This window comes from Felis catus, chromosome D4, assembly GCF_018350175.1.
Source record: "Felis catus isolate Fca126 chromosome D4, F.catus_Fca126_mat1.0, whole genome shotgun sequence".
Classification (NCBI taxonomy): domain Eukaryota; kingdom Metazoa; phylum Chordata; class Mammalia; order Carnivora; family Felidae; genus Felis; species Felis catus.
In genome coordinates, this window is record NC_058380.1 from 20,586,457 (window position 1) to 20,613,538 (window position 27,082).

The 27,082-nt window shown below is 37.8% G+C and overlaps 1 long non-coding RNA gene across 2 annotated transcripts in view; it reads left to right on the forward strand.

The window, feature by feature from the left end:
* LOC123381495 overlaps positions 1-27,082 on the forward strand; it is a 656,019-nt gene that overhangs the window by 598,701 nt on the left and 30,236 nt on the right. For both annotated transcript variants that reach the window (XR_006588558.1, XR_006588557.1), the window contains one exon: positions 23,710-23,811. This is a non-coding gene — a long non-coding RNA (uncharacterized LOC123381495). The remainder of the gene's footprint in view (positions 1-23,709; positions 23,812-27,082) is intronic.

Genomic DNA, 27,082 nt, shown 5'->3' on the forward strand with positions numbered 1-27,082 from the left:
AATATGAAGGACTAAATTTATATTTCTTATAAGCTACCACGTATAGATACAACATATAAGAATAATCACTAGTGTGGGATAAATTAATTAGCCATCAGTATGGGAAAATATGTGCTTATTTTATTTTCCTTTTGAGTTAAAACTCAAAAAATGATGTTTGTAACATTCTTTCCTAAATGTATGGATGTCACCCTCTTCAGTCTTCAGAAAGGATGAGGGTTAGGATATGGCCCAATAAGAAGGTAAAATCAACTATTATAATTAAAGCAACCCTTCATCTCTGCCATATATTTTATGCAAAGTTTTATCGGTTTATTGTATGTATTTCTACATCCAGAGAATTTTAGAAATGAAATAATATGCAGTATTGGTCTATACAGTGTCTCCGCAGAGAAGGCTCAGATTTGAGCCATTTAAGTCTATGAAATGACAATTTTCTTTATAAAACAAACCATTTTCTAAAGACTTCTGGGCTTGCTTCAAAAGTAGAACTTTGAGTTCTACTTCTGTCACTTACTGGCTGTGTGATGTTGGATGAATTACGTAAACTTCCTGAGCTTTATGTTTCTCATTCAGAAAAAGAGTGGTGATTCAATGAGATACTATATTTGAAAATACTTTATGGCATGCTAGACTGTACTTTAGGAATCTTTATACTGTTTCCACTTGACATATGAAAATTAAAAATCACCTTTGGAGGAAAAGTACTTAACCTCATCTGATTTGACATCTGCTATCCCTTCACAGTTTTTTGTTGTTGTGGCTTTTCATACAAAAAAGTCTTCCTCTGTCTAACGTAAGCCCCACTTGTTGCCTGCTAATATCAGGAGAGAATGGTTCATTACTTACATTTTACCAGATAACCAAGTAAACAAATATGTCTGAAGTCCACTAATTCTAGGACGGAGATCATTCCTAGTGCACAGCATCCAGTTCAGCCAAATAAGTAAATTTCCAAAGCCTTATTTTGTTGAGTAAAAGCAAAGCTCCCTGTGACTTTAGTTGTGAAGAAATGCTGTTGGAAATCAATAAAACAGCAGGTTTTTCCTAACCCAACATCTTTTCTGTCAATAAAAGTATACAATTATATAATGGAAAAATAGGACATTTAGGGAGATTTCAGTAGAACTAAAGACTATATTCTACCTGATATATTCGGAGACAATTTGTAGGTGACATGTTTAAACTTGCCCCTAGAGACTATTAATTTGTTATGACTGAAAGAGAACAGCTGGGGTCAAGGACTGGATTGAGAACACAGCTGGGTAAACAGCAGTCTTTCACCCCCACTGAGGGTATGTCTGGTCAGAGCCACCATTTCCCATTAGTGCCATTTAGCCACCCAGGAATATCCCCCAATTTATCTTCCTGAGTTATATTCCCGATTTCCCCGAGCATCTGAAATGTTATCAATTCTGAGAAGAGGGGATCTTTAGAGTACAAGTGTTCTGGGAGTATTTTTACTTCCCCCAGTATTGATGCAGTATTTGCTTCTGTATTGGAGAAACCCCAGAAAATTCCTTATAAATGCCTGGGAAGATCATTCCAAATTTTATTTCTTTGATGGTGACAAGAGGCAGACTAGTCATTTGGGTGACCATTAAGCAAGAGTTGACAGTGGTTTGACTTCTCTGCACCTTAAAAGATAACATGCCTAAATAGATACTCGTTTCTTCTTGGGGTTGCCCCTGTGATTTTTTGCTACTATTTTGAGTGAAGTGTATTTATCTTATTCACTTTTAAATGAAAAAAATTACTTTTTATTAATTTTTCTTTTTCTCTTTATTCATTTTATTGAGGTAAAATTCATATAACATAAAAGCCACTATCTATAACCATTGAGGTAAAATTGATATAAAAGCCACCACTATAACCATTTTATAGTAAACAGCTCAGTAGTTTTTGTTGTACTCGTAATGTGGTACAACTATCACCTATCTAATTTCAGAACATGTTCATCACCTCCAAAAGAAACCCCATACCTCTTATGCAGTCACTGTCCATCTGTCCTTCACCCCAACCACTGGCAATCACTAGTCTACTTTCTGTCTCTACTTATTTTGATCAGTGGAATTTCTGGATCATATGATAGTTCTATATTTGACTTTTTTGAGGAAAGGCCATAATGTTTTCCACATGGATGTACCACTTTACATTCTCACCAGGAATGTAATTTTTCCACATTCTCATTAATAGTTGCAATTCTCTGGGGTTCTGTTTGTTTGTTTAAATTATAGCCATCCTCTTAGGTGTAAAGTAATATCTCCTTGTATTAATGGGCATTTCCCTAATGACTAATGGTATTCAGCATCTTTTCATATGCCTAGTGGCTTTTTGTAAAATTGTGGTAAAATATCTATTCAAAATATCTTTGTTCATGTTTTAATTTTCTTTTTGTTGTTGAATTCTAAGAGTTCTTTCTATATTCTGCATACTAGACCCTTATCAGATATATGATTTGCAAATATTTTCTCCCATTCTGTGGGCTTTTTACTTTTTTTAGTGTTTCTTGTAGCACAAAAGTTTTTAATTTTGGCAAAGTTCAATATATCTAACTTTTGCTCCTTGTACTTTTGGTATCATATTTAAGAAACAACTGATCCAAAATCACAAAGATCTGCATCTGTGTTTCCTTCTAGGTTTTATAGTTTTAGCCCTTACATTTAGGCTTTTTATCCATTTTGAGTTAATTTTTGTATATGATATAAGGCTTGGATCAAAATTTATTCTTTTACCGTGTGGATATCCCATTGTTCCATCACCATTTGTTAAAAAGACTATTCTTTCCTCATAGGATGATCTTGGCAATCTTGTTGAAAATCAGCTGATTATAGATATATGGGTTTATTTCTGGATTCTTGGTTGTATTCTACTGATTATTTTGTTTGTTCTGATGCTGTTTTGATTACTGTAGGTTTGTATTAAGTTTTGAAATAGGGATATATGAGTTCTGTAACTTTGTACTTCTTTTTCAAGATTATTTTTTTAGCTATGCAGGGTCCCTTGCAATTCTCTATGTATTTTGGGATCAACTTTATTTTTTTCTGGAAAAAAAGAAAAGTTAGAATTTTGAGAGATTTACATTGAATCTGTAGCTAAATTTAGATAGTATTGTTCTGTGAACAAAAATGAATTTCAATCAATGAAAATAGGTCTTTCTATATTTAGGTCTTCTCCAGTTTCAGTCAACCATGTTTGGTAGTTTTCTGCACATCTTACATGTCCTTGACTAAATTTATTCCTAGATATTTTAATATTTTTGATGTTATTGTAAGGAAATTATTTTCTTAATTTTATTCACAGATTCATTGCATGAGTATAGAAATACAATTATTTTTGTATATTTATCTTATATCCTGCAACTTTGTGAACTTGTGTGTTCTAACAGATTAAGTGGATTACTTAATCCTTTCTATATACAAAGATCATGCCATCTTCATGATTCTCAATAAATCATCTATTTATAATCATCTATTTATCATAGATTGCTTCTGTCCAATTTAGATGCCTTTTTTTTTAATATCTTTTTTTTTCTTGCTTAATTGTCCTCTGTTGAACTATCAATACAAAGTTAAATAGAAGAAGTGAGAATGGACATTCTTGTCATGGTCCTGATCTTAATGGGGAAACTTTCAGTCTTTCACCCTTAAGTGTGATGTTAGCTGTGAGTTTTTCATATATACTCTTTATCAAGTTGAGAAAGTTCCCTTCTACTCCTAGTTTGTTGATTGTTTTTAATACTAAAGAATGTTGTATTTTGTCAAATAATTTTCCTGTATCTATTAGGTGATCATGTGGGTTTTTCCTCCTTCATTCTATTAATATGGTATATCATATTGAATGAATTTTGCATATTGAACTACCCTTCATTTCTGGGATAAATCTCACTTGGTGTTGGTGTTTAATCCTTTTAATAAACTGAGGTATTTGTTTCACTAGTATTTTCTATAATGATTTCTGTGTGTATATTTATGAGAAGTAGTGGTCTGTACTTTGATAATAATAGCATCATAGAACAGTTAGGAAGTATTCCTTCCGCCCTTGCACGTGCACGTGTGTGTGTGTGTGTGTGTGTGTGTGTGTGTGTGCGTGTGTGTGTGTGTGTGTGTGTGTTTGAAAGACTTTGGGAAAGATAGGCTAAATGTCTGGTCAGGGTTTTTTGATCATAGATTAATTTTTTAATTTGTGGATCTATTTTTTTTAACATTTATTTATATTTGAGAGAAAGAACACAAGCATGAGTAGGGCAGGGCCAGAGAGAGGGAGACAGAGGATCCAAAGAGAGAGGAAGACAGAAGATCTGAAGCAGGCTACAAGCTGTGAGCACAGATCCCCATGTGGGCCTTGAACTCATGAGATCATGACCTGAAATCAAGAGTCGGACACTTAATGCACTGAACCACTTAGGTGCCCTGACTTGTGAATCTATTTGGATTTTCTGTTTTGTCCTCAGTTTTGTAGTTTGTGAGTTTTGAAATATTTGTTTGTTTCATTTAGGTTATCAAGTTTTTTTTTTTCAACGTTTTTTATTTATTTTTGGGACAGAGTGAGACAGAGCATGAATGGGGGAGGGGCAGAGAGAGAGGGAGACACAGAATCGGAAACAGGCTCCAGGCTCTCGGCCATCAGCCCAGAGCCCGACGCGAGGCTCGAACCCACGGACCGTAAGATCGTGACCTGGCTGAAGTTGGACGCTTAACTGACTGTGCCACCCAGGCGCCCCTAGGTTATCAAGTTTTTTGGTCATACAGTTATTCTTATTATTCCCTTATAATTGTTTCATCTCCATAAAGATGATAGTATTGTCCCCACTTTAATTCCTGATGTTAGTGAGTTTAGTCTCTATTTTGTTTTTTGGTCAGTGTAGTTAAAGGTTTGTCAGTTTTGTTGCCTTTGTCAAAGAACCAACTCTTGGCTTTATTGACCTTTTTATTTTTTTATTTATTCTCTGATTTATTTGTCTCTGCTTTACTCTTTACTATTTCCTTCCTTCTTGCTATGGCTTAAATTTATTCTTTTTCTATCTTTTTTTAATATGGGAGATTAGGTTATTGACTTGAGGTTTTTCTCCTTTTTTAATGTAAACATTTGAGGTTAGTTTTCCTCTGGGCACTTCTTTAGCTGATACCATAAAATTTGGTATGTTTTGTTGTCATTTCATTCCTCTCAAAATATCTTCTAATTGTCCTTGTGATTTCTTCTTTGTCCTACTGAGTATTTAAGAGTGTTGTTTAATATATGTGTTTTTGTGATTTTTCCAAATTTCCTTTTATTAATTGATTTCTAATTTCATTCTGTTATGTTTTGAAAACATACTTTATATGATTCTAAGTATTTTTAAATTTATGAGATGTATTTTGTAGCCCAACTTCTGGAGAATGTTCCTTGTACCCTTGAGAAAAATGTCTGTTTTGCTGTTGTTGAAAGGAGAATTTTAGGTATGTTAGGTCTGGGTGGTGTTGCGTTGTTCATGTTTTGTAATTCTTTACTGATCTTCAACTATTCAAAGTTGAGCTATTGATGTCTCTGTAATTGTTGAACTGGCTACATCTCCCTTCAATTTTGTCATTTTTTGCTTCATTTATATTGTGACCCTGTTGTGATATTCATTTGTTTTTAATTTTTATGTATTTTTGATGAATTAATCCTTTTATATAATAATCTTCTTTGTCTCTCAAGTCTACGTTTGTTATAGTTTATTGTGTCTGACAGTAGTACAGCCATGTCAACTGTCTTTTTGATATTATTTCCTTGGAATGTTTTTTCAATCCTTTTTCTTTCAAATCATTTGTCTCTGGATTAAAAATGAGTCTCTTATAGACAGGTTATTGTTAGATCATGTGCTTTATTGTTTTAAATTTGTTTTGGCACTCTACCTGTCAATTGCAAATTTAAACTCATTTATTGTTAATGTGATTACTGATAGGGAAGAACTTGTGCCATTTTACTGTTTGTTTTCTATGTATTTCTATGTATCTTTTTTGTTCCTGAGTACTTCTCTTATTTCTTTTTTGGTTAAATAGTTATTGTCCTGTGCATCATGTTAATTCACTTTAATTTCTTTTGTTATATATTTTTAAGTTATTTTTAGGGTTGCCCTGGGGACTACAATTAACATATTAATTTATAACTAATTAAGATTAATAACAAATTTATTAAAATAATGTACAGAAATGTTGCTCCATTATAGCCCTTGCCTTCCTTTTGTGTTATTATTGTCACAAATTCCATTAATGTACTCATTAGTAAAGATTTAATATTGTGTTACGCTGTTTTTCAAAATCATCCTTTAAAAAGGAGTCATAGAGAAAAATACATAAATACTGACTTGATATTTACCTCTGTAATTACCTTTACTGGTATTCTTTCTATCTTTTTGAAGATTTGAGTTACTACCTATTGTTCTTTTATTTCTGCCTGAAGGACTTCTAAAGGAAGTATAAAGGAAGCCTTTCTTGTAGGGCAGGTCTACTAGCAACAAATTCTCAATTTTTGCTTATATGAAAATGTACTAACTTCTTGTTTGTTTTTTTAATTTTTTTAATGTTTACTTATTTCAGAGGGAGAGAGAGAGAGAGAGCAAGGGGGGGGGGTGGGTAGAGAGAGAGGGAGACACAGAATCCAAAGCAGGCTCCAGGCTCTGAACTGTCAGTACAGAGCCTGACACAGGGCTCAAACTCATGAACCGCAAGATCATGACCAGAGCCAAAGTCGGATGCTTAACAAACTGAGCCACCCAGGCACCCCTCTTGTTTGTTTTTTAAAGACATTTTTACTAGTCATAAATTTTTAGTTGACATTTTTTTTTCTGTTAGCACTTTAAAGATGCGATCCACTGGCTTTCGTCTTTAATGATTTTTTTTAAGTTTATTTTTGAGAGAGAGAGAGAGAGAGAGTGTGTTAGTGCGGCATGAGTGGGAGAGGGGCGGAGAGAAAGGGAGAGAGAGAATCCTGAGCAGGCTCTGCAGAGTCAGCAAGAGCCTGACACTGTGCTCAATCCCATGAACCATGAGATTATGACCTGAGCTGAAATCAAGAGTTGAACACTTGACCGACTGAGCAACCCAGGCACCCATATTCTTGGTGATTTTTGATGAAAAATCAGCTGTTAATCTTGTTGATGAACCCTTGTATATAACAAGATGTTTTTCTCTTTCAGGGTCTGTCTTTACCTTTAGCTTTCAGCAGTTTAATAAGGATGTGTCTTGGTGTGGATCTCTTTCAGTTTATCCTGCTTGGAGTTTGTGGATCTTCTTAGATGTGTATATTAAAGTTTTTCATGAAATTTGAGAAGTTTTGGCCATCATGTTTCAAATAGACATTTCTTTCTCTTTATCCCCCCTCTCTCCTTCTCTCTTTCCATCCCTTGCTCTCTTTCTTCATTTTTCTTCATTTTTTGGTCTTACTGGATAGTGTCAGTAGATCTTTGTTCAAGTTCATTGATTCTTCTGTCTTCTCTACTCTACCATTGACCAACTTTAGTGAATTTTTCATTTCAGTTGTAGATCTCAACTACAGTATTTCTATTTTGTTATTTTTTAAGTTTCTATCCTTTTATTGATATTCTTTACTTGGTGAGCCATATTTCGTGGTTTACTTTGTTCCCTTCATGTTACTTATTACAGCTGCTTTAAAGTATTTTTCTAATATCCAATGTCTGGGCTTTCTCAGAGACAGGTTCTATTAATTACTTCTGTTCCTGCGTATGAGGCATAGTTTCCAGTTTGGCCCCAGGCACATCTTCTTTTTAATATTGGCTTAAACAGTGGTACCTATGTGAGCTTGCATCCCAATTGTTCATGTCTAGTAGGTGTTCATCTTGTTAAATACCACCAGGAAGATTTTTGTCTTATCCTTGTATTTGGCTCTGTAACCCTCCAAACTGGTAAAATGCAAAGAAATATACATATTTCTGCATTTTCAATACCTAATACTTGAAGACAAAATAACTGCTGATGTAATTTCTTAGCTCACAGTGTTCCACCAACCATTCATTCATATTCTCTATTATTTTGTATAATTTCTGTCCTGGAATGGATGTATAAAGATTAATGGTGGGTGGCAGAATTCTCTCTGCCTCTAAAAGTGAAGGAATATCTACCTGGTTTTGCTGTTTGGCATGCAGCAGACAGTGAGGAGAGGTGAAATAACTTGCTACCCTATTTATTTTCTGTTTCATAAAACATTGCATGGAAAGCTACCAGTGTATTTTTCTTAATCCAGCACCTAGAGCTGAGTAGCAACTGGAAATTCTAGACTTAAGTAATAGGCTTTCTATCAGTCTTTATTTTTGGAAGGTGTGAATTTTCATCTTGTTCTGTTGCTTCATAGGTATTTTAGTGATAAATTGGAAAGGCTGTGGCAGAAGTTCCCAGCCAGATGCACTTTAAGCTGGAAGAAGAGAGTGTGTTCTTTGTGTTCACACGTGTCCTGCAGCCAAAGTGTGCTATCATATTCCTTTGGAGTTTTTAAATTTTTTTCCCCAGCAGGACCAGCCCTGAGTTGAAATATTTAAAGTTGGTGGACTGTAAAGTGATGAGATTCACTTGACACTATGGAAAACACAAAGCCTTTGGGTTTCATTATCTGTGCTGAATTTAATGAGCCATATGAGAAAAATAAAATTAACACCACATCATTGTGGGATGTTTAACACAAAGACAATTAGCAGCACAGGGAGTTGTCCAACCTAATCTGAGGTCCTAGCAACCCTGAAGGGTTAGTGTTTTTGTTCGATGTGCTTCCCAGGAGTTGTAGGCTGAAATTTCTGCATGGCTAGGTCTAGAGCATGAACAGTCAGAGGGATGAATGCTCTGGATATGTTCCGTCATGTTGGCTACATCAAAGACTCTTTTCTCTTAGGTTCCAATTCCTTTTATAAGTTTGAAAATGAACAGGAGTTGCAATTAATGAGTCACCAAGTGAAAAAATCCTTCATCAGCACAGCACATCTGTGGGACAAATGTGGGAAACGAATAAGAAAAGTCACAAGGGCTGCTGACAGGGACCATTCGTTTCACTTCCCTCAGAAAGGACATTTGATTTTCTTAAAACTGAAATCAAAAGAAGGAGCCATCACTCTTGAACACACATAAACATGCATGCATATACACAGGTCACTTTGGTTTTATCTGTCTCTGCTCTGAATTCATGTTACTATAAACAGAAGCTTGAAATCCAGTGGTTGAGTTTGATTAAACCTCCATCTGAGAGCATCTGAGAGTATGTATATGAGCAGCCTCATTCTAAGATTTCATATGTATTATCAGTAACAACAAACATCTGTGACAGTAGTTCAAATAGAAGTAGAGAAATAGATTGAACTGAAATGACTCTATTCTATTTAAGCCTGTGATGTTTTTATTTCACAAAACACATTCCTTTACTTTGGTTGAAAGCCTTCAATCATGTGGCCCATCCCTCCTGGCCTCTCCCTGTACTTCAATTCCAAAATTCTATTTCTTCCTCACCTTTTACCTCTAGATCAGTTTTGTCCAATAGAACTTGCTGCAACTACAGACATGTTCTAGATCTGCACTACATAATAAGGTAGCCAATAGCTTCACATTGCCTATTGAGCGCTTGAAATGTGGTTAGAGTAGAATTTTAAATTGTATTTTATTTTGGATAATTTAAATTAACGTATCAATAGCCGCGCATGGGTAGTAGCTACTATATTGGACAGCATAGCTCTAGATTCTTACTATTTAAAGCTACGGCAGTAGCATTACCTAGAAACTTTCAGGTATTCAGAATCTTGGACTCCACCCAGATACACTGAATCTGAATCTGAAGTTTAACAAGACTCTAGATGATGTTCATGTTCTGTAACGTTTGAGAAGCACTGCTCTAGATAACTTCATCATTCAAGATTGAGATCCAGAGTCCTTCCTTTAGGTAGTCAGGACCAACTTATCAGCAGTAGGCACAGTGCTAAGGACCCACAATCCTTTTAGAGACCCATGAAAATGTTAGAATTTCTTTTAAAGTCATAATAAAACTGTGAACTTCTCAGTCAAATTATTTAAACTTTTTTTTTTTAACGTTTATTTATTTTTGGGGCAGAGAGAGACAGAGCATGAACGGGGGAGGGGCAGAGAGAGAGGGAGACACAGAATCGGAAACAGGCTCCAGGCTCTGAGCCGTCAGCCCAGAGCCTGACACCGGGCTCGAACTCACGGACCGCGAGATCGTGATCTGGCTGAAGTCCGACACTTAACCGACTGCGCCACCCAGGCGCCCCCTCAGTCAAATTATTAATAGTCATGTTTCTACACACACAGTCATATGTTATCATTTTATCTATACATGGAAGAAGGGACCAATGAAGGCAAAAGTGTTCAAGTCACGTGGATGTCATAATGTGGCCCTGTTGGTATCATCTTTGCATCATTTCTTCCTGCCTCTTGTGGCTTGCTGATCATTCTCATCACACAGTGCTACGTAAGTGTAGTGACTCCTATGGCCACTGCATTATCCTCTAAACCCCTTAAAGGCAAAAACAGTGTCTTGCATGGGTTTATAGCACCAAGCCTGTGTTGTTTCACACATCTGGTGCTTGATAAATGTACAAAAGAAGGAAGAAAAGGCAGGGCTAGATTCTGATAGATTTAGTAGTTTACTGAAGGGAATACATACTGATAGCCAGATCCCTTAAGCTGATTTTGATGAGATAAAAAAAACAAAATGGAACCCTCAAAGTTCTTATAAACCAGCCTCTCATTAGGAGGTATACAGAAGAAGTAACTCTGCGTTTCTTGGCAGAAAACCATGACTCATGTGCTGTGGTGAACAAAGAGCAGTTCCCTTAGGGTGAGGACACCTGATTTTCTTTTCTTTGTTATTTCACTAATTTCTTGGACGTTTGGGCAGGTCATTTCACTTTTGATTTCTCAATTTTCCATTGGTAGAATAAAATAATGAAAAGCTGACTCTTTTTGAATTCTGTGTCAATGACTTTCCTGACAACTTTTAGTGATGAATTCATTTACTTTTCATAAAACTTTATTGTTATCCCATTTTACATATGAGGAAACTAAAGCACAAAGAGCTTAGCTGTCTTGCCTAAGATCACACAGCTAGGAACTAGAGGAGTCAGTCCTGAAATAGGCTATCTGAGCCCAGGGTCTAAGTTGAACCATTATTCTGAGTTGTCAGAGATAAATGACTACATTTGATATAGTGCTATGGGCAGAGTTGTGTCCCCCCAGATTCATGTATTGAACTCCTAATATATGAATTATTATCTCAGAATCTGAAAGTATTTGGAGATAGGATCTTTAAAGAGATAATTAATTTATAAACCAAGGAAAAGGTTCTTAACTCTAGAGAACGAACTGAGGGTTACCAGAGGAGAGGTGGGGGGAGGGGAGGGGTGAAACAGGTGATGGGGAGTAAGGAGTACATTTGTCCTGATGAGCACTGGGTGTTGTATGGAAGTGATGAGTCACTATATCATATGCCTGAAACTAACATAACACTATATGTTAACTATACTGGAATTAAGAAAAAATAATTAATTTAAAATCAGGTCATTAGGGTGGGCCCTAATGTAATATAACTGATGTCCTTATAAGAAGAGGAACTTAGCACACAGATGCATACAGAGGGGGAAGGCCATGTGAAGATACAGGAAGATGGCTATCTACAAGCCAAGGAGAGACACCTCAGGAAAAAAAAAAAATTCTGCCAACAGCTTGATCTCAGACTTCTAGCCTCCAGAATCATGAAAATAAATTTTCATTGATTGACCTACCCAGTTTGTAGTACTTTGTTATGGTAGCCTTAGCAAGCTAATGCATATACCATGAGGCTCCTTATATAATAAAAAATAAAGGGTATTACTAAAACCTGCAAATGTAGGTTCTCATTTATTCATCCAATAAACATTATCCTTTATTATGTAAAAGGGGTGTGTTGGTTGCAACAAGAGATAAAAAAGAATCACCTCGATATGGATGTGTCTGTATGACTGAATCACTGATTAATGTTACAGTCATTTATTTTCAGTCTCCCCCACCAGAATATCCACTCCATGAAGGCAGCGCACATTGAATAAATATCTGTGGATTGGGTGGATGACTGAGCAGGGTTATTGAACAAGGTCCATTGCTGGGTTGTAGGATGACAGTCTAAATAGGCCACTGTCGTCATTGTTGTTCTTTTATTTTATTCTTTTCATTCTTTTTAAACATGCCTTCCTCCTCAAACACCAGTAAAGCTGTCTCTTTCTGTTCCTAGCTCATGGACTACATTCTCACCTTTCTCTCCTTTCTCCCGGCGCTGTACCAGTTTTGTTTAAGTCTTTCAGTTCCTCCTGTAGCCTCACAGGCCTCTCCCTCTATGCCCTTCGATGATATAGCATTACAGAATCTTTGACTCTGGTAAAGTAGACACTTTTTGGGTGGCAGAGGTGGAAAAATGGTGGGCGGAAGAAGAGATGAGAAGGGAGAAAATTGTGTTGGCAACTTCTAGGTTTACTTTGGTGGTCTGAATGAAAGAGGGCATTTTGTGAATATTGTGAACTCTCATGCATATACTTTTTATTTCATCAGAGAAGAATCCTGTTTTCAAGATGCTTATAATCCAGTAGCAAGCAAAAGGCATGTGCATAAAAAATGACAATACTAAAAAAGATGTGACAATTTCATATTAGTGTGCTTAGCTCTATGCTTTAGTTGCCTATTGCTGCATAACAAATTACTCCAAAATCTAATAGCCTGAAAGGACAAATATTTATTATCTCACAATTTTTGTGAGTCAGGGATCTAATGCAGCTTACGTTTTTATTGGCAGGATTCAGTTCCTCACAGGTTATTGGGCTGTGTTCCTTGGCTCGTGGGTGTCTCCATGAGCAGCTCACAACATGGCAGCTGGCTCCCCTCAGAAGCCAGAGCCAAGGAAAGTGAGCAAAATGAAAGCCAGATTCTTTTTTTAATCTAATCCCAGAAGTGACACCCTCACTTTTGCCTTATTTGTTGGAAGCAAGCCACAGTGTACAGCCCTCAATCAAGGGGAGGGGATTACACAAGGGCATGAATACTAGGAAGTGGCGATCATGGGAGCCATCTTAGAAATTATCTGCTACGTTCTTGTTGCCACTTAAGAAACACATTATGAATGAATAAGTATAAAGTGAGAGGAGGGGTAGACAAATTTGGGGAAGGAAAGGGATATAGGAAGGATTCTTTAGGGGATAAAACACTTTAATTAGACTTTAATGGTGAATAGGGTTAGGTCGTGTGGAAGTGAAGGAAACATATTTATAGGTAAAGAAACAGCGCCAATGAGAATCTGGAGGCAAGAAAACCAGAGAGAGGAAAAAATATGAGATCTGATATCATTAAAGGTGTCACTATATGTATACCATAAAGACTTTTATTATATACTAAACTAATTAAGTGTTATTCTTGGTGAGGGGTGGCCTGTCTTAGCTCAGGCTGCTATAACTAAGTACCATCGACTAGGTGGCTTAAAATACTGTTCGATCTTATAGCTCTGGAGGCTGGAAGTCCCAAGATCAGGGTGCCAGCATGGCCAAGTTCTGGCTTGCAGATGGCTACTTTCTTTATATATCCTCACATGGTGCCAGGTGGGGTGGGGGACCATATGTGCTCTCTTCTTATAAAGACACTAATACCATCATGAAGACCCCATCCTAAGACTTCATATAGACCCACTAATCTTCTAATATCATCTCCTTAGGGATGATATGATATGCATTTCTAGGAGACACATACATTCAGTCTGTAACATGGCCTTGTTCAGAATTTCTGCAAAGAAATTCAAATTCATGAAGAGTAAAACTATAGTTCTTAAGGGGCTCCTAGGTGGCTCCTTCAAGGAAGCATCCGACTCTTGATTTTAACTCAGGTCATGATCTCACAGTTCATAAGATCGAGCCACATGTTGGGCCCTGCACTGACAACATGGAGCCTGCTTGGGATTCTCCCTCTCCCTCTCTCTCTCTGCTCCTCCTCAGCTTCTGTACTCATATGTGCTCACTCGCTTTCTCTCTCTCTCTCTCTCTCTCTCTCTCTCTCTCTCAAGGAAAAAAAAACACAAAAAACTATAGTTCTTAAGATGTTTATCCTACCCCAAGGATTCAAAACTACAGATGTCATTGTGTTCATTTAATTGACTTCCCCTGATATTGGAAACAATCCCTGCTTATTCTTCCTCTCTATCTCTGCTGCTTCAGTTAATGTACCTGCCATTTGGTGGTTGTGTAGCATGACCATCAAATATTTTAGACCGGTCCCAAAGCATTCACTACATGGATTGCTGTAGAAGTTAAAAAATGAAAATAGAAGTAATTCATGGTGGCACATGGTTTTGAATTATACAGTAAATAATAGAATCAAGTAGCAAGGGTAGATTTCATTTTTGTTTCCAACCGGAATAAATGTCCTCCCAAGAGGTTGCTTGAGTCTGAAAGAAAATACCAAGCATTAGGCTTATCCTAATGCTTCCTTCCAGGAATAAAATCTTTTTTTTTCCTGTTTATTTTGAGGGGGGGGTGCATGGGGGAAAGACAGAGAGAGAGAAAGAGAGAGAAACAGCACAAGTGGAGCAGAGAAAGAGGGAGAGAGAATCCCAAGCAGGCTCCATGCTGTGAGCACAGAGCCTGACCCAGAGCTCCATGAGATCATGACCTGAGCTGAAATCAAGAGTCGGACTTTTAACTGACAGAGCCACTCAGGCGCCCCAGGAACAGAATCGCATGAGTGTTTTTCACTTTTCCGTGCCCGCTTTCTGCTGTCAGTAACACTATGGGTAGATAAGAGAACAGGCAGATTTATCTATGTGGGAACAAATGTCTGTCATCAGGAAATCTAAAGTATATGCACTTGGTTAAAAATAGAATAACCAACATTGATTTATTGTAAAAAAAAATGTTCAGCATTATAGGTATGAGGTAAATTCTTGAATTAAATATCAATGTTTCAAAGTCTACAGTTATATTTTAAGTAGCTTGTCTTTGGGTGATAGAAAGAAAGAATAATTGTGAATAACAATTAAGAATTATTTTATCTTTTCCATTTGTCACACTTTTTAAAAGAATCATTCATTGTTATTTAAAATTCTGGGCAAATTTCAAAGTGATGCTTCAAGTCGTCTATTAATACAATATGGAAAGGTCTGAAATTTTAACTTTAAAAAATGTTTTGACATTTTTATTCATTTTACTGTTCAATCTATTACTTTAATACCTTCAGAAAATGGGGGGAATCTAAGGATTTTAAATGACTGAAAAGGGAAGGCGTACAAATGATCTGCTGCCAAGAGTTGTAAAAATACATCTCCTTCAAGGTACAATTTTAAGACTGTGTGTGTTGGTGGCTGAAGAGGCAGGCATGGGTAGATGAGGGCTGGCAATTAGAGGAATGTACGAAAGTGGAATGAGGGGATGTTAGTGCTAATCTGTAGTGTTCTGTAATCCTGACCTGTGGCTTGTCTTCCTTTTTTCCTCCCTCCATCCTTTCTTCTCTCCTTAAATGAAGGCACGAAACAATTTCTTTACATTTTGAGAATGAGTTAGAGGTGGATCAGTGGGGGAATTGGAAAGACCTGATTAACTACAGGCATGTAAATGATTTAGGAGATTCCTAAAATACATCTGGGGTCTGCTTTTAGTTCTTTTCTGGAAAGACATTGTTTATCACATTGGGAGGCCCTATGCAAATAAATATGTGTGAAATAGTGGACCTGAGCAGAGTTGTCCCATGCATTTCCTCCATTTTGACAAGTGATGGTGCTCCCAGGGCTAAAAGAAAATTCAGAGGCAGTTTTCTGTTTGCCTATCCTAGAGAAAACCCATTTGGCCTGCTGTCCTCTCTTCTCCAGTTCTCTAAGCTACCTACCTTACTTCTCTTGGTGAACTGGTTGGCCTTTCAGGATAAACCATAATAAGAATAAAAACATCCAGTTGGTTGAATGAAGCTTTGTTTTAAAAAAAAGTGTATCCTGCTAGTATTCAACCAGTTAATCAGTCAACCCCACCATTTCATGATCTGTTGGAGTTGATTACCCCACCTCCTTATTCTCTGAAAATGCCAGAATCATGCAGGGACGACCCCCAATTTCCTTCTCTGCTACAGCCCCTACAGATCTCTGTCACCACACTCATTCTTGTCTTCCTGGATCCTTTGTTAGAGAGTGAGATTGATCTATGATTTAGATTCTGTGTCTCCCTAGAATGTGCCCCTTGTTCTATCAACTCCCCCCCCCACCCCAGTCTCCACTCCACCCCCAGCCTCCACACCTTACCTTCATCTTATCCCTTGTAAATGGCTCTTTCCTTTAGCCAATGAAGTATGCTGTCCTACAAAATAAAATAAAGCCTCCTGTAAAGGTGTGCATACCTCTAATTACCATCCCATTTCTCTCCTTCTCACAACTTATCTTTTTGGAAAATGAGGCATCTTGAGTCTCCTCCTCTCTCTGATACCACCTAGTTTCAGTTCTCTCCTTTCTATTGCATCCACTTTTGCTAGGGTCAACAAGTAATGTCAGATCTAAATGGCACTTTCCAATCTTTGTTTCACTACAACGGTTTGATCTCTTGCCTTTGGCCACTCACTCACATTCCTGGGTATCCCCAACAATTATTACTTCTGATTTTCCTCCAAAGTCTCGGACTGCAGTTTCTCTTTCTTCTTTATGTATTCCCCTCGCACTGTGCTCCTCCTTTGGGAAGAATGCCACAATATGCTACCCAGATCTACCCCATCAGGGATAAAGGACTAGTCCCCTTATTAGTTGGGAGTGCTGCCCAAAGTTGGCCATCAGCTGACAGCCCTCTTTGGGCAATGCCTTGGTTGCAAATCCCTGCTTCACCTGGGGTTATGCCTCATCAAGGGAGAGCTTACAGTGAAACACTGATCAACACAGGGCATAAAGGCCCCCATAACCCCAAATCTGAAGAATTATTCCAGCTCTCCAGGGTTTGCTGATAAATCATGTGGGACTGTGTGCTGCTCAGCTTCATCCTCTGTTGAATCATACTTCCTTCTACAGGTGTGCATCCCACAAAAACTTCCTAATATTCTGCACTCATATCTCCATCTGAGGGTTGCTTCCTGAGGAAGCCAATGCATAATAACCCCTGAAATGTTTGACTCAGTGGACCACTAAATCATTTTAATGAATAATCTACAAATTATTGACCTGGTTTTATCTGAAACTGTTTTATTAGAGTTTTTATAATCTAGCGAGAGGGAAATGGTTAGAAAACAGTAAAAAAAGAAAAAACCCAAAAAACAAGAAAACTAATATGTTGGAAAAAGTAAAAATTATAATTTTGTGTAGGGATGTGTCACTTTTAATGTATTTTAGCCCTCACATTTCTTTAAAATCTATGAGAGACAAGGGTAGGAGAGATGAAAAAGGATAACTAAAGTATATAAGAAGGAGTAGTTATAATAACTTTTGTAAAGAACCGTGCAGGTTATAATGAACTTCCACTGGGGTTATCTCATTTGATTGTTAAACCATTGCTTGAAGTGAGGTTATTAACACACGTTTATGAGTGAAAAAGTGGACTCTGAGAGTTTAAGTGATCTAGCTGAGACCACACAGCTACGAAACAGATCATAGTATGTTCAGAGCAGGGAGGACGTGAGAACAGCTGCATTTCTAACTGCTTGTGTCATTTGTCTGTTCTCTGTGATGGCCCTGGATTGATGTAGCCAGGAACGTCATGTGCTACTGATTGTACAATTAGTCTATGTCATCTCTCCTTTGACAATATAACTATACAAGAAGAGAAAATGGGCCTCAGTCAGTGTCCTGTCCCTCCTTAAGGTCTAACGGTCTTGGTACTTTTTTTTCACGATTCCTGTGTTCACTTTTACCACTGCTGATCTTTTCATTAACACTGTCTTCTCTTTTACTCATAATTTTAATCCAGTATCGATCCATAGAATGTTTTGTGATGATGGAAGTATTCTGTGTCTGCACGGATCAGGACAGTAGCCTCTAGTCGCTGTGGCCGTGGCCGTTGAGCACTTAGAATGTGGTTAGTGGACTGAGGAAAAGACTTTTTAATTTCATTGAACTTTAATTGATTTACATTTACATTTAAATAGCCACATGCGGTTAGTGGCTCCCGTGTTAGACAGTGTATAGTCTACACTCCCTGGTGCCACAGCCCAGCTGCTTCTCAAGTCCTCCGGTTTCCTTCCCCCATCCTGATTTTCCTGGATGAAGGGGCTTCATTTCTACCCTTTCTCTCCTTATCCTACTCTTTACCTGTCCAGCAACACTGCAATGGATCCCAGTCTCCCCAGTGCCGCACAAACGAGGCTGTTCTGAAGAAGGATACCAGCCTCATGTTGCTGCCATAGAGGCTCCTTGGTCTCTGGATAGCACTTTGTTCTCAAATTGTGTACAAATACTCTGAAACTCATCTCGATTTGTTTCTCATGTTGTGCAAAAGAGAGAGAGACGGAGACAGACAGAGAAGCTTTCTTTAAGCCCTCCCTGGTTTGTGTAGGTATTATATGTGACTGGTTAATTCACCGTCACCCCAAGTAAATTATTTCACATCTCTGAATCACATGTGGACTATTATGCTTAGCAGGGTACCTCTCATCCGTCCCTATCTAAACTCAGAATAGCCCTTTTGCCTAACATTTCTCAGTCCAAATCAATGACCCATTTCTGTGTGTCTTCACAGTTCTCTGTGGCCTTGCTCATTATGGCTTGAATCAGATTATCAGGATTTGTGTAGTTTTGTGTTACTGAATTGTGGATTCTTTAAGGACAGGATCATGCTGCATGCATATTTGTATCCATCACTGTGAGACAGAATGCTTGGGACAAAAAATCTTTACGGAATCGATATATCCTTTGAGGCTCTGAAAGTCACACCTTCTCTTCACTGGTTCATCCACTTTCTTTTCCTGAGGTCCCACTCTAAGACAATGGTGTTCTGAGTTAAGAATTCCTTTCACATTTTACCTGAATTGCTCTCCTACCAGTACCAGTATACATTCCATTTAAATAATTGTGGATCCTCTGGGTTTTTATGGTTTCATGTCAGTAACTTCTTTGACATTGGCTACAGCAACTTCTTTCTAGATATGTCTCCTGAGACAAGGGAAACAAAAGCAAAAATAAACTGTTGGGGCTTTATCAAAATAAAAACTGCACAGAGAAGGAAACAATCAACAAAACTTAAAGGCAACCTACAGAATGGGAGAAGGCATTTGCAAATGACATATATGATAAAGAGTTTGTATCCAAAATATATGAAGAAGTTATAAAACTCAATACTCAAAAAAAAAAAAAAAACGAATAATTCACCTGAAAAATAGGCAGAAGACGTGAATAGACATGTTTCCAAAGGAGACATCCAGATGGCCAACAGACAAATGAAAAGATGCTCAACATCACTGATCATGAGGGAAATACAAATCAAAACTACAATGAAATATCACTACACACCTGTCAGAATGGCTAAAATCAAGAACACAAGAAACAATAGGTGTTGTCAAGGAAGTGGAGAAAGGGGAACCCTCTTGCACTGTTGGTGGGAATGCAAACTGGGAGGGCACTCTGGAAAACAGAATGGAGGGTCCTCAAAAGTTAAAAAAGTTAAAAATGGAACTACCCTACAATCCAGCAATTGCTCTACTAGGTATTTACCCAAAGAATACAAAAATACTAATTCAAAGGGATACGTGCACCCCAATGTTTATAGCAGCATTATCTACAGTAGCCAAATTATGGAAACACCCCAAGTGTCCATTGACTGCTGAATGGATAAAAGAAGATGTTATATATATATGTGTGTGTGTGTGTGTGTGTGTGTGTGTGTGTGTGTGTGTATTATATATATACACACACACACACACTAGAATAGAATATTAGCTATAAAAAAAGAATGAAATCTTGCTATTTGCAACAATGTGGATGGAACTAGAAAGTATTTTGCTAAGCGAAATAAGTCAGAGAAAGACAAATACCACATGATTTCAGTCATGTGGAATTTAAGAAACAAAACAAATGAGCAGAGGAACGAAAGAGAGAGGCAAGCCAAGAAACAGACTCTTAACTACAGAGAACAAACTGATGGTTACCAGAGGGGAGGTAGGTGGGGGGAAGGATAAAATAGGTAATAAGATTAAGAAGTGAACTTGTGCTGAGCACCAGGTGATTTATGGAAATGTTAAATTACTATACTGTACACTTGAAACTAATATAAACTGTTAACTAACTGCAATTAAAATATTAAATAAATAAGTGTGGTTCCTAGAACATTTGTTTATCAACTTATTTCTCTGTATGTATGTGTTATGGTTGCATTTTATTCACTTCGGGTATATTTGCTACTTCTTTTGATTTTTTGCAAATATAACAGTGGAAGCAATATTATCTATTAAGTATCTCCAACATTTGGAAGCATTATTGTATGGCCTGATATCATCTTCACAATCTTTGTGTCTCTCATCTTGCCTCCACCTCTTCTATTTTTCATCACTATCCTTAATTATGCCAAGAAGTCCCATGATGGGACTGCCCCAATTGTAAATTCTCAGTAATTATTATCTCCTGAATATGCCAGATGTGACTAAATTTGCAAAAGCTCAATATACACTTGACAAGTTATTTTTTTAAATTTTTTAATGTTTATTTGTTTTTGAGAGAGACAGAGACAGAATGAGAGTGGGTTAGGGGCAGAGAGAGAGGGAGACACGGAATCCAAAGCAGGCTCCAGGCTCCGAGCCATCAGCACAGAGCCCAACGTGGGGCTCGAACCCATAAACCACAAGATCATGACCTGAGCCAAACTCGGATGCCTAACCGACTGAGCCACCCAGGTGCCTCTACATTTGACAAAGTATTAAACACTAAATCAAAATGTGCTTTAACACCTACACACATGAACTGCTGCAGTGAATAAAAGCTTCTGATAAAGAAAGTTATTTATCCTTTTTGATAATTTCAAGTAAGTCAGCCTAGATGTGGAATCTGTGATGTTCATTTTTCCAATTCTAGCTATCTTCCCTTGGTAGCATGAATATGATTCTTGAATCCCTTTGATTCATGACACAATGCCATATTGAATATTTCCTTAATTGCAAATTTGATTTTCAGTCACATTCAGGCTTATCTCATTGTGCATTATTGTTATTATACCCGTCAACAGAGTATCCCTGCAATCGCCCCTTTTGAACTTGAACACATTTGGTGATCTGCAGGAGTGATGCTTAAACAGGGAATATGGCACCAAGCAATTAAAATGGACACCTGCAGGAGCAGGTTGGGTTCTAGAGGTCTCCTGCTGGGCCAGGCTTTAAACCTTTAGCTGCAAGAGAGTTCTTGGGAGCTTCCAAGGTGAGTTGTTAAGGCAGCCAAGGGAATGGGTGGTAGATGACAGTCATGGTCGGGATAACTGCCTTTACCAACTGGTATGGAGTAGTTCAATGGCCATGCATGCCTGCTGAATATCAGCCTTGGTGATGTGTCTGTTTAGGAACCAATAGAAAAGAAAATAGTTATTTAGGTGTTTAGAATATGTGTTAGAAGAGCTAATGCTCATCTACTTCTAAACTTTTTGACTTGCACAATTATATTTGTCATTAAACAGTTATAAAGAGAACATGTTCTGCTTGGAGCAGAATTCACCCTATTCTGAGAGACTTAATACATTAGCAGGTGAGACACATGAACACACAGATTCACTCGTTAGAACTCAGGTATGAATTGGGAAGCTTTTTCTAACTGACCCATCTTCCTGAGTCCAAGTGATAAATAGGAATGAGCTCAGTATGGGAGATGAAGGAGTAGAAGGAAGAACATTCTAGGAAGATGGAACATTATATGCAGAGGCACAGAAGGGAGAAGGATCATGCCAGGCCAAGTTTGGACAACCTTCAAGCAGGTTAGATTTGCTGGAGGGATGGAGAGAGGAACTTTCTCGAGCAGGATTGTTAAGACACCAGGCTGGAAAGGTGTACAGGAGCTGGGTATAAAAAGTCATAATGAGAAAAAAAAAAAGTTCATTCATTCCAAGACAACAGTAAGGAAAGGATTTGGAGCAAAGAGGAAGAAATTTGTCTCAATACAAAGGATAATGGCAGAGCCTTGAAGTGGAGCCCAAAGAAGATGAGCCTTACATATGGGGAGAGACAGGAATTGCCTCTTTTCATTTGTAAAATCAGAATTTTCCACAACGTTTATTGATGGAGGTTTCCTACAGAAGCTTTTTATAACCACTGAATGGCCATGGGGAAGTACTGGTGTGAAGCTTTATGGTCGAGTTAAATCCTATTTATTGTTAAAAAAAAAAAAAAAGTCTTTAGGCATGAGGCCAAGGTGTTGGAGGCTATTACACAGTCTGAAAAGATCTATTTGATCACCTCCATCTGAGTCATAACCCAGGCCACTAATGACATGAAAACTCTGTCCCAGCATGACTTGCTCCTTCCAGCAGGGCTCAGTCAGAAGCAGCCAGCCCATTGCCCAGTGATCAGAACCCTTTTGCAGCTGGAGCTCTGTGCGTGCAATGCCACACGCACAAGATACAGAAGACTGCCTTGCGATCAGATTAACAAGGAGTTTATCCTCTTCTCTCTGGCCTCCAGTATTAGCACCTCTGATGATAACTTGGAAATGCTGAGCCCCTGGAGGGGAGGAAACATCCCTTGGGGAGGTCAAGTGTAAACCAATTATCTTCCCAGTGCAAATTTACCAGAACTGCTTGGATTCCTAAATGTTAGTAGGGTTGAAATGTTGTAAAAATCAAGTAACTATATTAGTAGCTCACTTTTGACTATTTGCAAACTTTCAGACTGTAATAATTATTTCCCTCTGTAGAATGAAGCAAAGTAAGAGTTAATTAAAATTGTCCTTTCGTTGTGGTGCCTAATAAAATTTAGATTGTCTTTTTGAAATAATTGTATTGTTCACAGAAGGGTCAAATACCAGTTCATGGTTTATATATATGAAATATATTTTACTTAACAAACCCATACACAGCACTTATCATGTTCTAGAGACTTTTTAAATAGCGACTGTAATCATCAGTGGTTCTGTACAGTTTATGTCTGAGCAACAACCCCTTGACCTTATCCATCTAGCCCTTCTCTGGCTCTGGCTACTTCCTTGGCTACATCTAGAAAGATCAAGACTCATGACATTTTTGTCATGCCAGGCTATCTAAGGCTTCATCTGTTCCATGAACTTTTGAAGTATTTACTTTCTAAAGTGTTATCTCCACAGTGAGAATTCATACAGCAAACATTTCAGGCCTTTTCTATGTGCAGACACACTAATAGGCACTAGAAAGAGAGTCATTAAATATGGGCACAAAGCTTCCATTCTAGTTGGGGCATATAGGCAATCAACAATTACCAAGATAGTGATGATGGCTGTTGAGGCCCTTCACTATATACATTTTTATCATTTAGCTTGAATTCTCTCCAAAAGTACAGCCTGAGCCAAGTACCTGTGTAGTAGAGATAATCCCAGGAACGTGGAGCGAGGAGATAGAGTGGAACAGAAGGAGGAAAAATCAATAGAAGCATACATAATCAAGGTGATGACCACAGTGGACACCAAGGGCTCCATTTTGCCTGTGTTTTTTGAGAAGGTTATAGAATGTCTTTCAGATTTTCCACTTAAGGTTTAAAAGGGAAAAATAGGTGTATATCAGTTCCTGCTCCCCATTATTTGAGGTAATTCTCTGCTCTCCCATTCCAGGTTGCACATGCCTGCCTACCAAGTAACAGAAAGATGCTGCCATTGCACTGTGAGCTGAGATTCACATGGAACTGTTCCATAGAGCTATGGCTGGAATCAGAGGTGAGGCCAAAGGGAGGAGGCAGAATAGAGGTATTTGATACAGTCCAGTTTATACTGCTCATACCCATACATGCTTACCTTAAATCAAGGCTTCAAGTAGCCTGCTGTAATCTCTGCAAGTACTTACCAAAGATTGGTGGAAGAAGTTCCAAGTTTTCACAGGAATAAATGGTCCCAGGGCCATCAGTGATACTCAAGCATCTCTCCCCTTAGCTCTCCATTTTAGATTCATTTCAGCTGGTCTGAGTTGTTTGCCCGGGGAGGGTGAGCCAGACCTTCATTCCTGAAGGGTTTGAACCTTTAGATTCATTTCCATTGTTTGGAAATGTTTGTTACCATCATTTTTTCATCATCACCACCAGGAATGGAAGCAAAGATACCTCAGTAAAGAGTTCTAGACACTTCTGTCAGTCCCTGTTTTGTAGCCTACTCCTTATGACATCCTGTATCAATGATACCCAAGATTAACTTCTTTTGTTGTCATCATTTTGGTTTTTGTGGCTGATCTACCAGCATGAGTTCCTTGATATGACCAGGTTCAGTGGAATTTCTACTGTGTTTTCTGATGGAAACCTTCCTTCCCTGGGAACTATGGTGACTAACTGAGAAGATCTTAAGGTTTGGGGACAGAAAGCAGTAATTTCTCATTGGGTGAGTGTGAGAATTGTTCACAGAAGCAATATCCACCCCTGATTTCTGGGTTCATTTAGTCTAGCCTTTGGGGCCAAAGTGCTGGATATTGGTTCTTGGTCTTGTGCTGTGCTGTATCAAGAAGACAGAACCAACACTGTAGATGATTTCCCTCCAGCTGGCTCCTCCATTATTATTTTATTATAAGTTAGCTCCTTCTGATGATATAGTATACAGCAGGACTAGTGGCCCCTGTGACCATATGCCCAGTATCTCACCTTCTTTGCCATAAAATGGGCTCCTTGCTTTAAGGCAGCACTGTGTGTGATGACTCAGAAGGCAAGTCACCTGTCCACCTCATGGTTTAATGGCTCCTCTGCACTGGATTATTTGTGAGCACTAACACCCTGAAACACAATAGTCCACAGATTCTGTGTCCTCACCAATGGGTCCACGCAGAACTGTCTGTCCTGCCATGGCTAGACTCAGAGGCAAGACTGAAAGGGATGTGAGGGGGGTACAGGAGGCATCTTATGTAATGTTGTGTTAAACTACCTATTTATCTTACTATATTGATCCCTAGATGATGAGACTGTTTAGGGGAGAGGCTACATCACATTGGTGTAGCCAGCACACTCAGCACAATGTTTGGGATTCAGTAAACACTTAAGTCATTTTATTTTGTAATGTGAAGCATGCATGCAAATGTGCCTAGAGATACTTTTGGTCTTCCTTTCTTCCAAATAAGGGAGATAAATAAGGGCTAATGATGAGAAAGGACTGGTCTAAGTTCCTCTGTCCACTTAGCAGCAAAGGCAAGGGTAGCTCTTAAGTCTGACCCCAACGCCACAAATCTTCATCATGCTAAAATCTTCTTGGTGGAGACTGGGCATAGTTTCTAACGCCCCAAGACAGTCAAAGTGATACTGATTTCTGAGTATAAGGATAAGTTATAAAACTGTAAGGATTATGGAACTACTATGTTCTGATAATATAAGTTGCATATTTATTATATATATTCTTTCATTATAAGATGCAAATCTGAAGTCCAGGCCACTGGGGAACATTTCCCCACTGACCAAATGACTTTGGAAAATTATTATTTTTTCATGTGTTTCCACAGACTTTATTTTCTTTTGTTATCCCTTGATGGAACTTCTAATTTAAACCAAGTAGGGGTTGGGATTACTAAAGTTGTACACTGAAAGCAAAGAGTTGAGTTGATGGAGTGATTCAGAGGGAGGAAGCACGGAGTAATGATTAAGAACAAAATGTCATTCTTTAAAAAAATCTGACAATTTTCAGTCAAATTAAGTATTCATTTTTTTAATTTTATTTTTAATTTTTTAAAATTTACATCCAAATTAGTATATAGTGAAGCAATGATTTCAGTAGATTCCTTAATGCCCCTTACCCATTTAGCCCATCCCCCCTCCCCCAACCCCTCTAGTAACCCTCAGGTTGTTCTCCATATTTATGAGTCTCTTCTGTTTTGTCTCCCCTGTTTTTATATTATTTTTGTTTCCCTTCCCTTATGTTCATCTGTTTTGTCTCTTAAAGTCCTCATATGAGTGAAGTTAAATTAAGTATTCTTAATATCCATGATCCATAACTCTACTCCTGGGTACCTAGCTTAGGAAAAGTCTCGTATAAATTCACAAAGGGAATGTGTGCATATGCATACAGCATTCTGAGTATAGTGGTGGTGACTAAGAACAAATTCAGTGTTTCTCACCAGAGAAACGATACATGTATTGGTTTGAAGGCTAATACAACCACACTAAGAAACTCCAGAAGACTCATGGCTTAAATAAGATAGAATATATGTGTCTCCATGCAATAGGTATCTGAGTTTCAGTTGCCTGAAGCTTATATGGCAACTCCATGGTGTCTCTGGCGAAAATTCTTTCTAGTTTGATTCTCTGCCATCCCAACACGTACTTCTGCCTTGAGGTCTAAAATGATTGCTGTGGCTCTAACCAGTAGAAATAGGGGAAAGGGAAAGTGGAGGGTCTACCACCTCTATTTAGAAACACAGCCTAGAAGTCTGACATATTACTAACATTCATATGTCATTATTCAGAACATAAGTCACATGACTATATCTAGCTTCAAGGAACTCTGAGAAATGCAGTTTTTAGCTGGACAGCCATGTTCTCAGCTGTCCACTACTGCTAAAGGAAGGAGGCATGAATATTGAAGAAGAATTAGCCGTCTCTGGCATTATAAGATTACAGTAAGTATATATTATTGAATAAAATGCAGCGGTAGTTAGAATCAATGAACTATATGTATTCCAGCAACATTGATAATTCTTACAAACAGAATGCTAAGTGAGAAAGAGAGAGAGATGGTGACAGAGAGATGAGAATGGGCTACAAGAGAATACTTGAATAAATAAATATAAATATATAGATAATTCTTATAAACAATTATGGGGCCTTGAAAGGATAAACAATTATATTGTGCTAAGAAATAAAAGTTTAGTAAGCCACATATACGTACTCAATCTAGTTCTAGCATACGGTCCACTGAAAGTTACATAAATGCCCAAGGCCAATTTTTTCATGATCTGAAAATGGCAATTATACTGTTTATATAAGGTGAACTTGTATACTTAAAGCACTTATTATGGTGCTTG